The sequence below is a fragment of the Dasypus novemcinctus genome, chromosome 15 (assembly GCF_030445035.2).
Source record: "Dasypus novemcinctus isolate mDasNov1 chromosome 15, mDasNov1.1.hap2, whole genome shotgun sequence".
Lineage (NCBI taxonomy): Eukaryota > Metazoa > Chordata > Mammalia > Cingulata > Dasypodidae > Dasypus > Dasypus novemcinctus.
The window spans coordinates 62,879,625-62,891,948 of record NC_080687.1 but is presented as its reverse complement, the minus strand read 5'-3'; the positions used below and the strand labels follow the sequence as shown (position 1 = coordinate 62,891,948).

The window sequence follows — 12,324 nt, the reverse complement described above, 5'->3', positions numbered from 1 at the left end:
ACAGCCTAAAATAATAAATTAGGATTCTTTAACAATTTTTGATAATGTACAATCATATTCTTTTTTTCTAAAAGACTCCTGCCTATGACTGTATTAATTTCTTGTTGAGGTGAAATGTCACTCAGTCTTCAAATAGATGTGAAATCATCCTTATTAGATACTTTGACATTTTAACATCATGATTAAATCAAATGGAAGGCAACTTTTTTTCCCTCTCTTTAAAAGGGCAGGAAGGAGGAGAAAAATAAAACAGACACACTCAACCAGGTACTTTCAGATTCTGGTTGTCATAACAACTTGAGTCAACTTCTATCAAGTCATCTTTTCATCATGCTTATGGATTGTTTTGTATAACAAGTAAAGATTCATTTATTTCATTTAATTATTTTCTATTGAGGAAATTCTCCTTTTTGAAAACATCGCCTTGCCCATTTTATTAAACAGAAGCAGAAGAGTGCTATGTACTCCCCCTCAAAACTGTACTGCATAAGGTCTCCCCAGATAATGCTTAAAAGTATTTAGATTGCCTTTTCACAGACTTCTAATGATACTTTCTAAAGGGTATTTTGTTTTTATGAAAATTAAATACTTCTGATAATTTTACAATATGACAGTTATCCATATATTTCTCTCTGTTTCCATAGAGCCATTAAAAAATTGTTTATGGTAGCACTACCAAAACATATTGCAGGGAAATTCCTTCCTTCTGGCTTCTTTTGTCTATTGTTTAATCTCTAGGTATGAAAACATCTGGAAAACAGTGAAGGCAGCACAAACTGTAAGAAGCTGGTACTGAGGCAACTTGCTTCCTAGCAACAGCTCTCAGGAAAAATAGACTCATTTGTCAAGTAGCCCCAATGCTGAAAACCAGGGGACTCTGGGGAACAGTAATGGCATATACAAGGTGCAAACATGTTAGCATTTACCTTCCCAAAGTGGAACATTTAATGTCCTGTGTAAACAGGATGCCCCAACCTGAAACTAAGTCAAAAGAGACACCATAGTGCAGTGCAAAGTAGTGCTTCTCAAATTTTGGTGAAGAAGGGCCAATTCATTTGTGTATATGTGTGCATGTCTGTGTGTGCACACGAGCATATCTCTAATTCATTGTAGACTGGTACTTCTTTAAAATATAATAGCAATGAATTATTTAGAAAAATGAAATATACAAAGTACCCCAAATTTTAATTATTTTAGTCAATGACATAACATTTTTCTGATTACTTAAATGTTTCTAAACACTTATTCCCAGTTTCTGTACTTATCTCCCTACAAATCAGTAACAGTTGCCAAACGGCTTCAGAGAGCAGACCACCACTTTACTTTACGTAGCTCTGGTTTAGCACAGAGCTTCCCAAACTTGGTTGAGCATCAGGATCACTGGGAGAGCATATTAAACTTAAATTCCCATGCCCCACCTTCAAAGATGCTAATTCAGTAAGTCTGAGGTAGTGATAGAGATTTTGCATTATCATTAGAAGTCTGTGAAAGTGCAATATAATTTTCTAACAAGCTCCCAGCTCTTGCTAATGTATGAATGGAGTGCCATAGGAGACTGGATTACTGTGACACCATTGTGTAATGTTCTCACTGTGGACATACCATTAGGCTAAACCACAGAAATCCTGAGAGGCTGGTGAGGAAAAGGTACTACCCAGGCAGAGAAGCAAGAAGCTAAAGCTTTAATTTCTCCAGTGCTCCCCAATCATTTTCAAGACAAAGGCAAAGTTCATCATGATCAGCATTCCCCCATTTTTTTCCAGGGTTTCCTTATTCTACATTCCTTCACAACATGGAATTTATGCTTCAGCCACAAGTAATTGTGGGCAAAAGAAAAAAAAAATGTGCCAAGGTTCTCATGTTTCCAAGCCTTCTTACTTTCATTCCCTCTGCTTTAAATGGCGCTCCCTTAATCCCAATTTCTCTTCCTTTCACTTATTCATTCATTCAACAAATGTTTTTGAGCTACTGAACTACAGGGTTTTTGTGCGGGGTTTAAATATGATGACCCATTTAAAGGCCTTAGCAGGGAACCTAGCACACGGCAAGTGCTCAGTGACGATGATGATGGATGTTGTCCAAAACAATGATGACAAGCACAGTGATGTCTGTGATTATCAGAGTATCTCACACTTTGTTTTATAACTGCTGATTTTTTGTTATATTGTTCAGTTACAGTGCGAAGCTTCATTGTAGGCAGTACGTTTTTCAAATTGATATTTCCATTTCCAAGTGTGATTTCTAATATTCAGTAAGGACGTAATAAATACATGCTGAGAGATTAGTAAGAACATGAAGTGGTCAGACAACTACATTTATATCTAATGCTATCTTTTTTCTACTTTGTCATGCTCTCTTTTTAAAAGCCCCCTTTTTTCCATCCTCCCTATCAGAGTTTAAAACACAAGGAAAAACTCCCTTTCTGTTAATTTAAATAATCTTTGGCCAAGGCAGTTAATTTACTTTTATTACTATTGGATAATTTCAAACATTTTAGAAATGATTAAGCATTCATCCTTTATGTAGATGAAATGGGCTGTGGCAGCCGTGGAATGTCACTTGGATCTCCCCTCAAGAAAGGACTTGCCATTCAGCTGCAAGGAGTTTAGCTTCAGGATCTGTCTCAGCTTTTAAATTCGGGCCATGGTCTTCTCAGACAGCCCTAGTTCATGACCGAGCTAGAACTATTGCTGCCTAATACAGAATTCCTCAAACAAGGAAATCTACTGTAGAGCTTCCACTGAGTGGACCAAAACATTTTCTGATCTGCATCATGGTCTGAGATTTTCTTTCTAATTCCTTACTCCTTTCCTTTCACATATGTCTGATCTCCAGTTGTGTCTGAAGGCTTTTCCTGCCCAAGCTTAAATCTTTTTTATCTTTCACGGTTATTACTTGCTGTGTACTAACTCCATCTCAATGTCTACTTTCTAGAAGACCCAAAGGATACAGGAATATTAAAATACAAAATGGTGCTTGCTTCAGCAGCACACGTAATAAAATTGGAACGAAACAGAGATTAGCATGGCCCCTGCACAAGGATGACATGCAAATTCGTGAAGCGTTCCATATTTTTCAGTTTTGGGACTTGGAGTTGTCCTGAGTGATATTGCAGGGACAGATGCAGGACATTATACATTCTGCCATAACCCACTGAATGGACGGGGAGAGAGTGTAAAATACAACACAAACTATAATCAAGGCTGCATAGCAGTGCTCCAAAATGAACTCATCAAATGCAATGAATGTACCACATTAATAAAAGAAGTTGTTGATGTGAGAGGAGTGGGGGGAATCAGGAGTGGGGTATATGGGAACCTCTTATATTTTTTAAGGTAACATTTTTGTGATCTGTGTATCTTAAAAAAAAAAAAAGATAATAAAAAAGGGGAAAAAATAACAAAATGATGCTTCCAGTTCTCTCAATGGAACATTGAACATTGAGTCAACTGGGTCTAGCTAAGGAAAAAATTTGAAAAAAAAATAGACAAAACATGTAGAGCACTTTTCAATTACCTGAGATTAGGCACAAAGAAGGATAATTTTATCTCCCACCTGCTGATACATTCCATTCTTTACCCCTCAATGTGTTACAATCATTACTGCCATTTGAGCTTCATTGTTTCTATCTTAATTTTTCTCCATTGTGTGTACTCCTGATTTTTTCATACTCCAGGGCCAACAGTCACAAATTCCACTTCAATTTGTTTGTATTCAGAGAAACATCATAGCCCTTGTGGATAAGTACAGATAATTTTAGGTGCTTTCTCAACTATGTAACAGTTGAGGGGAGGAAGATAGAGCCAAATTTTTTTGCTTCTTTTATTTTTTTTATACAGACATAAGCTGTAGCTATGTCAACAAATAAAAAATATATTTATTCAAATACCTAGGAATATATTCTGAGAAAGATTTCTACTAAATCATTGGTTCTTTGTCCTTTTTGGAATTTTAAACACCTTTGAATAAAACAGAGAAGCTATGAACTGAATTCCTAGATAAAAGAAGCACCTTTAATATTAGAATGAGGAGCTTAAGATATTTGTTATACTAGCTATGATTCTTGCATTTTAATCAATGTTTTACAATTCATCATGAGTTCATACTAGGATAATATTTCATTATATTAATATATTCTTTATTCACAGTAGTAATTATTTTTACTCTGTTCTTCAACAAATAAAACTAGACTTTGCAATTCTGCCTCAGGGAGGAGAAGCTTCAGTAAAATCAATCAATTAATAAATATACTAATAAATAATTTTTTGAAAGTTTTTGTTCTTTCAAAGCTGACTTCTTGGCTTAAGCAGTATATTTGGAAGAATATTTGCCTATCCAAATTTTGCACAGTTTACAGCAGATAAAAATTCCCAGAGCAGAGAGAGGGGAAACAAAGTTGGAGAATTCATTGTGTTTTGGTAATAGTGACACTTCCCCTTCCTGGGTAAAGGAAGAGAAGAAGAAGAACAACAACAAAAAAGTTAACTTGCACAATCAAACACAAGGCATAGAAACAAATAGAAGTTTGTGCAAAATGTCAGAGATTCTTAAACCCCACAGATTAGAATCTTTGGCATATGCAGTGAAAACTCTTCTAAGCACAAGTATATGACTCTATTTTATAAAGAAATGATTCCTAATGTATCAGTTAGCTCTTGCTCTGTAACAAAGCATCCAGAAACTGAGTAGCTTAAAACAATAGCTATTTATTTAGCTTATGATTCTGGTGGGTCAGAAACTTCATCTGGAATCGGCTGAAAAGTTCCTTGGGCCTCAACTAACATCTTCATGAACCTACGGTCAGCTGACATGGGGAGAGCAGGGATAGATGGCTTTGCTGATATTGTCTGGGCTCCCTCTCATGGATATAGGTCTCAGGTAGGACCACAGGGTTAGCACAGCTCTGAAACATGTGATCTATTACGTCTGAGGAGTCTATCACTGACTTGTTCACAGAGCGAATGGAATGGACACAGGGGTTGCAAGGGATAGAACATACGAATACAAGGCCTCTTCAGGACCAGGACTAGAGCTGAAAACTGTTTTTGTCACTGCATTTATTGGCCAAAGCATATCACAAAATCGGTCCAGATTCAAGGAGAAGGCAAAGAAACTCCACCTTTTGATGGGAGGATCAGAGAAGTGAGGGACTGTTGCCATATTGGCAATCTGTGCAATACTGGATAAAATATTTGGATAAAAATCACTTTGAGTATCTCTGAATAAATATTCTACCCATCCACCTCCATTTACAGTGTCCCCATATATCACACCTAGCTCTTACCAATAAATAGAAAAACTTGCTTTCTGAGACCAAGTGCACACACAGTCCTTGGAAGCATTAACTCATTCACTATGGCTTTCAAGTGCCCTGTTAGTGTCTTATGTCCCATGAAGCTGAATGCCAGTTTGGCAGTGTATTTAATAGTTCCTAAAGTTCTGGCTGCAATGACATCCTCTCTGACATCTATATGGCATCTCCTAGATAAAAACCCAAATGTTATCCCTCCTCTAACATTTTCAGGACCATGGCTTCATGCTGCTCTACTTGGATCAAATCCATATTCATAGACCCAATCACAGTTCATGGTGATCTCTTGTGATTACTGCTGTGCCTGTATGTGCACAGATGCAAAGATCACAATTACTGCAAAAGTTTTAATCTTTTAGGGAAGTCACAGGCCCCTTTAACAAGTTGACAAAATCTTTGGAACCTCTGAAAATGTACACCACCCATTCACACATATTTTGAACATAATTTCAAGAAGTCCACAGACCTATCCCATCCATTAACTTGCCAGGAGTCTCTGGACCCAGTCTGAAGAATCCTGCTCTAGAATATAGAAATACATGCTCTGGCACTACGGCATTCAGCTGACACAATAGGAGGCAGCAGGAGTGTGTACTCTTGCCATCAAGAGTACCTAGAGGCACAGTCACTGAGTCCGGACTTCCTTATTGATTACTGTTCAGACATAATTTATTCTGGGAGAGACATGTCTGATTTCTCTTCTCACCTGAGAATGAATGGAAGCAAACTCATCAAGTGTGGATCTCAAGATCAGTTTCAGAATCACCACCTGTGACCTGGCAGCAGAACGGTCCCTTAAGCCACACTCTCCTCTCCATTGAGAAGGTCAAACTTGAAGCAGTGGCCAACTTTGGAGTAAACCACTGATTTCGTTAAAAGGTTTCCCTGTTATATATACGGATGAGATGAAATGACGTCAGAGATTTGCTTCCGAATAATCTGGGGGAGGGGTGCATAGAGATGGAACAAAATTGGTCCTGAGTTTGTATTTATTAAAGCCAAGCAATGAGAACATGAGGAGATTTTTATACTATTCTCTCTACTTTTGTTTATGTTTGATATCTGTAATGGAAAGTTGGAAAGAGAAAGGTTTTTATGTTTACCTCAAAGGGACAGGCAGTCCAGGTAAAATGAGCAGAAATTTATATCCACTACTGACAGGATGAAGGGACTTCTGAGTCCTATTTATTCTTTTCTGCATGACAACAATATCTATCTGGTTGTCGTATCTCATTTCAAAAGATTCCTCCCACCCTGTTTCTTTATTCATTCAAGGAGGTTATAAAAAGTGTTTTCAGAATGGTAAGGCAAATGTTAGTTTTTGGTTAAACCATAGCATATGTTACCATCAGTCCTGTGGGCCGTCCCAGACTCTGCTTTAAGGACACTTGACAAACAAGAAGGGATTCCCAAGATACATTGCTAAAAAGCAACCTGTTCTTTGATATCAACTTCTCACACTGCCGTCTTCCATTTCCTAGATGCGGTCCATCTGGGGAACAAAAGCCAGTTGACTCACAGTGTGATCTTCAGCACTTAGTTTCAATTTTTTAAAATGAGGAAGGGGAGTGGATGTAGTTCAGTGGTTGAGTGCCTACTTCCCATGTACAAGGTCCTGGGTTCAATCTTAAAAAAATTAATAAATAAGAGAAATTCCAGACCAATCTAACATGATATTTTAAACTACAAGTTAAATGAGACAGTGCATATATCAACTGTTTGTAAATTCTTAAGGAATTTGTTTCCTACTGTGTTTTAAGAAGTCGCCCCAGGGGCGTCTGAGAGCAAAGGGTTCCCTCTCTCCCACTCACACCACCTCCAGAGCAGCTCTGCCTCCATCTGTTCTTACATGTGGAGGTCCACGGAGAACTTCCTTTGAAAAGAGGGTTGGTTCTCTTCTTAACAGAAATGTTGAAAATGACTGCTTTAAATGTGTATGTTAAAGACAATGTTAAAAGGTGCTTCTGCCAACTGAATGTTGGTTATGAGATAAACATCTCTCGAATCATGGATATTGCCAATGGAAAAGATAGTATTTTATTTGGGGAAAAAAAATCATGATGCACTTTTCAGAGGGTAGGTTAGAATTTGTCAGGAGAGGGCAAGCAATGAAAATAGCAATGGTGTACTAGAACCAGAGTAAGAATCAGATGACCTGGGTTTGAAACCTACTGCTGACATTTAGCACCAGTACATCTTTGGACAAACTGTCTTTATGCATTTGTGCCTCAGTTTCTTCAACTGTGAGCCATTTAAAGTAATACTTGCCTTGTCATAAGGATTAAATGAAAGAAATCAAAATGTTTATTATTCACATATGAGACTTAAAAAATTAAGTTCTAGGATACTCTTGCTTACCCTGAGAAATTGCTATATTCTCTTTTATTTTTCAATAACAAGAATTATATAGCCATTCATGTATTCCATTTTGCTTCATCTGCTAGCAAATTCAGAGCTCATTTTGAAGCTCAACTGTAACTAATAGGCTGACCCTTATAAACTGTGAATTTGCAGTTTTCCTTTGCCTGGTATTGAATTCCTACCTTTATTTAAATGTTCTCTGATTTCAGTTTTCAATGGCATTACTTTTTTAATATGTGTGCTCTCCTCTCAACTCGTCCCAATCCTTTGTGCAGCAAAGCAGTAGAGGTGGTGAGGAGAAAGCAGGAAAGGCAGGAAGAGAAAGGGGGAGTGTGGAAAAAAGTAGATAAGAGAGTGGATCTCACATTTTTTCCCCCACAATTGCTTGATATGCATTATGAAAAAGAAAAAAAAATATGATCAATCTTGTTGTCGAAAGCTTTTGGAAACTGCTGCATTGGGGCATTTAATTAACAATGCTCTATGTCTGTAGATTGCCTTTACTTTCCTATGTCCATTATATGAGAGGATTTCAGGCAACACAAATCCATTATGGGCGTCTTTTCTGGCACTTTCAGGACAGCATCAGTAAGGACTGAGAAGGGCACAGTCTCCCTTCTACTCTCTCCTTTTTTTTTTTTATTACAGTTTGAGTTATTAAATATAATACACTGGAGCCTTGCTGTAACAACCAATCTTTGCCACCAGCCACATAATTTATTTATGCACCAAGAAATATTCCTGTAAAACATCTATATACTATAGATGGATAGATAAATGCTAAATGATAGCCAAAAGAAAAATAGTCTAGGCCTTAGAAGAATCTAATAATTCAAACTTAATATAGACAGCCTGAAGATAGTTAACATATATAGTATTGATTATGTCAAGATTTAGTACTCTGGAAAAACCTCATAAAAGACAACATTTTGCAATCACAGGGGTTTGAGAGAGAGGTCATTAAAATGCAAGAAACACCAGGCTTGTTCATATGGAATTTTACAAATATTTACTGGAATAATATCATTGTCTACTAAGAATAGATTTTGGCTACAAATCTAGCTTCTGAAAAACTAAAGAACTCTTTTTCTTCACATAATAAGATAAAAATAAAATAAGATGAAATTTAAAAGGCTATGTGTTCCCCTGACAAAAGCTCCAGGCTTAGCCCTCTATGCTTTTATGGTATAGCCCCATCTGCATTCCCATTGAAGGAATGCAAAACTCCCATGCTAGAGTGCCATGTGACAATGATTCTGGCCATATGGAGTGTTGGCATTTCTGTAGACAAACTGTTCCTGTACCTCCACACAAAACTGGATATCACTTTGGGGGCATGGTGATTTAGAAGCACACACCTTACAGTTCTGTTTTTCCCCTCTGCTTATTTCTCCTCTTACTCCATTCTTTTCAAAGAAATCTCACTTTTTCCCCCAAAGCTTTAAATACTGTTGTTATGCTGTGGATCCCAAAATTACACTTTATCCCTGATTGTCTCTTGAGCCCAAACCAAGAATTTTAAGCTACCCATATTCGATTTCACTTGAGTGTCCTGAAAACATCCAAATTTAATTCATTAGAAAATAAGCATCCCTCTTTCCTACACCCCATCCCCAACTGCTCCATCAGGATGTTCATTCTTGTTCCCTTCTCTGTGCTCTCAAAGCCTTCTTCCCATGACTCTGCCAGAGTACTGAACTCACCATTGTGTGACTACTTGATTTATACCATCCCCTCTTTAGAGTTTGAGTCCTTAAGTGTAGAGATAATGCCCTACTGTCTAAATGTCATCCAGCTGCCTAGAATATGTTTCTGAATGAACTTATCTTAGTTTATTGGAAAATATTTATTGAGTGTCTACTATGTGGAGACACAGTTGTGAGAAAGAAGGACCTGGTCCTACCATCAAGCTGCTATACTCCATTAGGGAGGATAGACCAGAAAGCTAAATATGGTGATAGTGTAAGTTCAGATGCCAAAAAAGCACAGGGGAAAGTGCTTAATCTCAAAGAAGCAAGTATGGAGAAAAGTGCTGGGACTAAGCAAAGGTAAGTGAGGTGCTTAGGGTGCAAAGTAAAGAGTCACGCAAGCCCCACATAGGCATCTGAGAGTGGGGACCTCCTTAAATGTAGTGGCCTAGGTGCCTCGCTTGCTTTGCCCTAGTCCTGGCCCTGAATTTATGTCCTGCCCCTACATACCAAGAATCATTTGCAAGAGTATCACAGGCAGACTGGAAAAGCCTTAGAGATGAGGTTTTTCTCTAGGGGGGAATTAAGTATTTTAGAGGACATGGGAAGACTCTTGTCTATAAAAAGGAGCCCTTGAGAGAATAGGCATAATCACTCTGGATAGGTTGGTAAGTACAACCACAATTAATAGGGGAATAAGAAAAATTCTAATGAAAGGACATGCTCATCCAGTGCTAGCAATGGTGTTAAGGTGCACCTGGTTAAGTCAATGGCCTCTAATGCCCCACCATTGACCAGCTATGCAATAGTGGACTATCACTCATCCTATCTATACTAAAATTTCCTCCTCTAGAAAATAGAAATTATCATGATATTTATCTCATAGATTCATATGAAGATTAAATGAGTTATTACATGCAGAGCATTTAGTGTATGCCACGAAAGCTCTTAACATTCAATGAATGTTAACTAATATTATTAATATTTAACTTCACTAACTCCTTTTTAGCAGTTACAGCTGAGAGTATGTTCCTAGGAATGTGTAGTCCTATAGAGAATGATAACTAGATTACCATGGACCCCTGATTTGAGAGCTGAGAATATCTTTAGAATTAGCTGAGGTATTTCCTTTGACTACCCTCAGGACATCCTGCATGAATATTCAAAACTTACTATGTCCCTAAATAAATTATTTGTTCCTCCTTGCCCTCCATATCCTCAACCTTCTACTACTCTGGGGTTTCCTATCACAATTAATGGCAAAGATATCTATTTCTTCTTAATCACATTACCCACTTTTAATCCTCTGCTTCACAATTCGTATCTATTTATTATATTTCTGTATGTATTTTTTTAAATTTGCTCCCCAAGTTAGAATTAACTTCCCAGGAGGCCACATAATTTGTCTATCTTTGTTCATGGCTGTATGTTCGGCACCTAGTACAGTGCCAACCACATAGCAAGCACTCAAATATTTTTGAGTGAGTGAATAATTCTTAACTCCTCTCTTTCCTTGCCACTTACTCAACATGAATTGATAAAACATTTTATCAATTCAATCTCCAGAATATCTTTCACACAGTGTATTCTGTTCATACTACCACTACTCTATTTCAAGTCATCTTTATCTCCTATCTGGAGTATACTAGAATGGCAACTTCCTTAAGTCTTTAATTCCTTGAAAACAGTCAAAGTGTTCTTACGAAGAAGGAAATTACCACATTCCTCCCCTGCTTAAAGTATTTTCAGAGCAATCCCAAAAAATTACTTGCTGTGTAATTCCATTGATATAACATTTTCAAAATTACAACACTATTGAGGATGAGATTAGTGGTTGCCCAGGAACAGGGATGGAGGTGGTGGTATGGGTGCAGCTATCGAGGGATAGCATGAGACATTTCCTTTATGATGACAAGCCAGTTCTGTATCTTGAGTGTGGTGGTAGTGTCATGAATCTATACATGGGATGAAATTGTACAGAACTACATACATACACACAGAATAAATTCTATAGTCTAGTTAGTGGTATTATATCAATGTAAATTCCTTTGTTTTGATATTGTACTGTACTTAAAAGAGATGGTCACCATCAGAAAAAGTTGGGTAAAAGGTTCAGAAAACTCTATGTACTGTATTTTTGTAATTTCCTATAGTTAGTTCAAAATTTAAAAATAAAAAATTTTTAAACATTGCAAAGCATCACTTTGCTCTCAAGGAAAAAAAAGTCATGATCATAATTCACAAGACTTCAAAGTATCTGGCCTCAGCTTACATCTCCAGTCTCATCTCATGACCACTCATCCCCTGTGTTCTGTATTTCAGCAAGAGTGATTTACTCTTAATCTCCTAGAATGCACCCAAAAGAGATTCCTCCTCCAGTTTTAGCTGATAAGGGAAAGGTTCCCAGAAGCAGCAGCATGTAAGGGATAATAAATGGAAAGCCTGATGGATATACCACATAATCCAGACTTTCTTTCCACTTTGTCTGTTTTGCCTTCTGGTTCATTAGATCAGTGCTACTCAAAATGTGGTCCAGGCACTGTTGCTAGCCCACAGACTGTTTTCAATCTGAGATGACACTGAGTACAAAGGTTGAGTCTAAGCCTCTTTTAGCAATTTGACATGGAAGGACTATCCAAATACATGATCAGTGGCCTTGTATTTTGCAAATCTTTTAAAAATTTCATTTCTATAATAATTCATTTTTACTTTTTTCATAGATATATTAGTTCATAATGGATTGGGACTTAAAAAGAAAAAACAAATTTCTCCTTCTCCATAAATGGTTTGAGAAACAATCCCCTAAAACACTAGATCCTGAAGTCTCCCTGATCAGGACTCAGTCCTGGGTTCCCTTTTCTTCTACATTCTTCATTTGGTTGAGCAATTCTCAAATTTTACTGTGGATTTTGGAGTAAAATAAGGACAATTTGCGTAGTATGAAATTCCTAAGCTCTTCTTCAG

General features: G+C 37.2%; 1 non-coding gene across 1 annotated transcript; it reads left to right on the top strand.

Moving 5' to 3' along the window:
* Positions 1–2,972: 2,972 nt before the first annotated feature.
* Positions 2,973–3,076, top strand: LOC111760842 (U6 spliceosomal RNA). Its single transcript, XR_002794422.1, has one exon. It is a non-coding gene; the product is annotated as a U6 spliceosomal RNA (small nuclear RNA).
* The last annotated feature ends 9,248 nt before the right edge of the window (positions 3,077–12,324 follow it).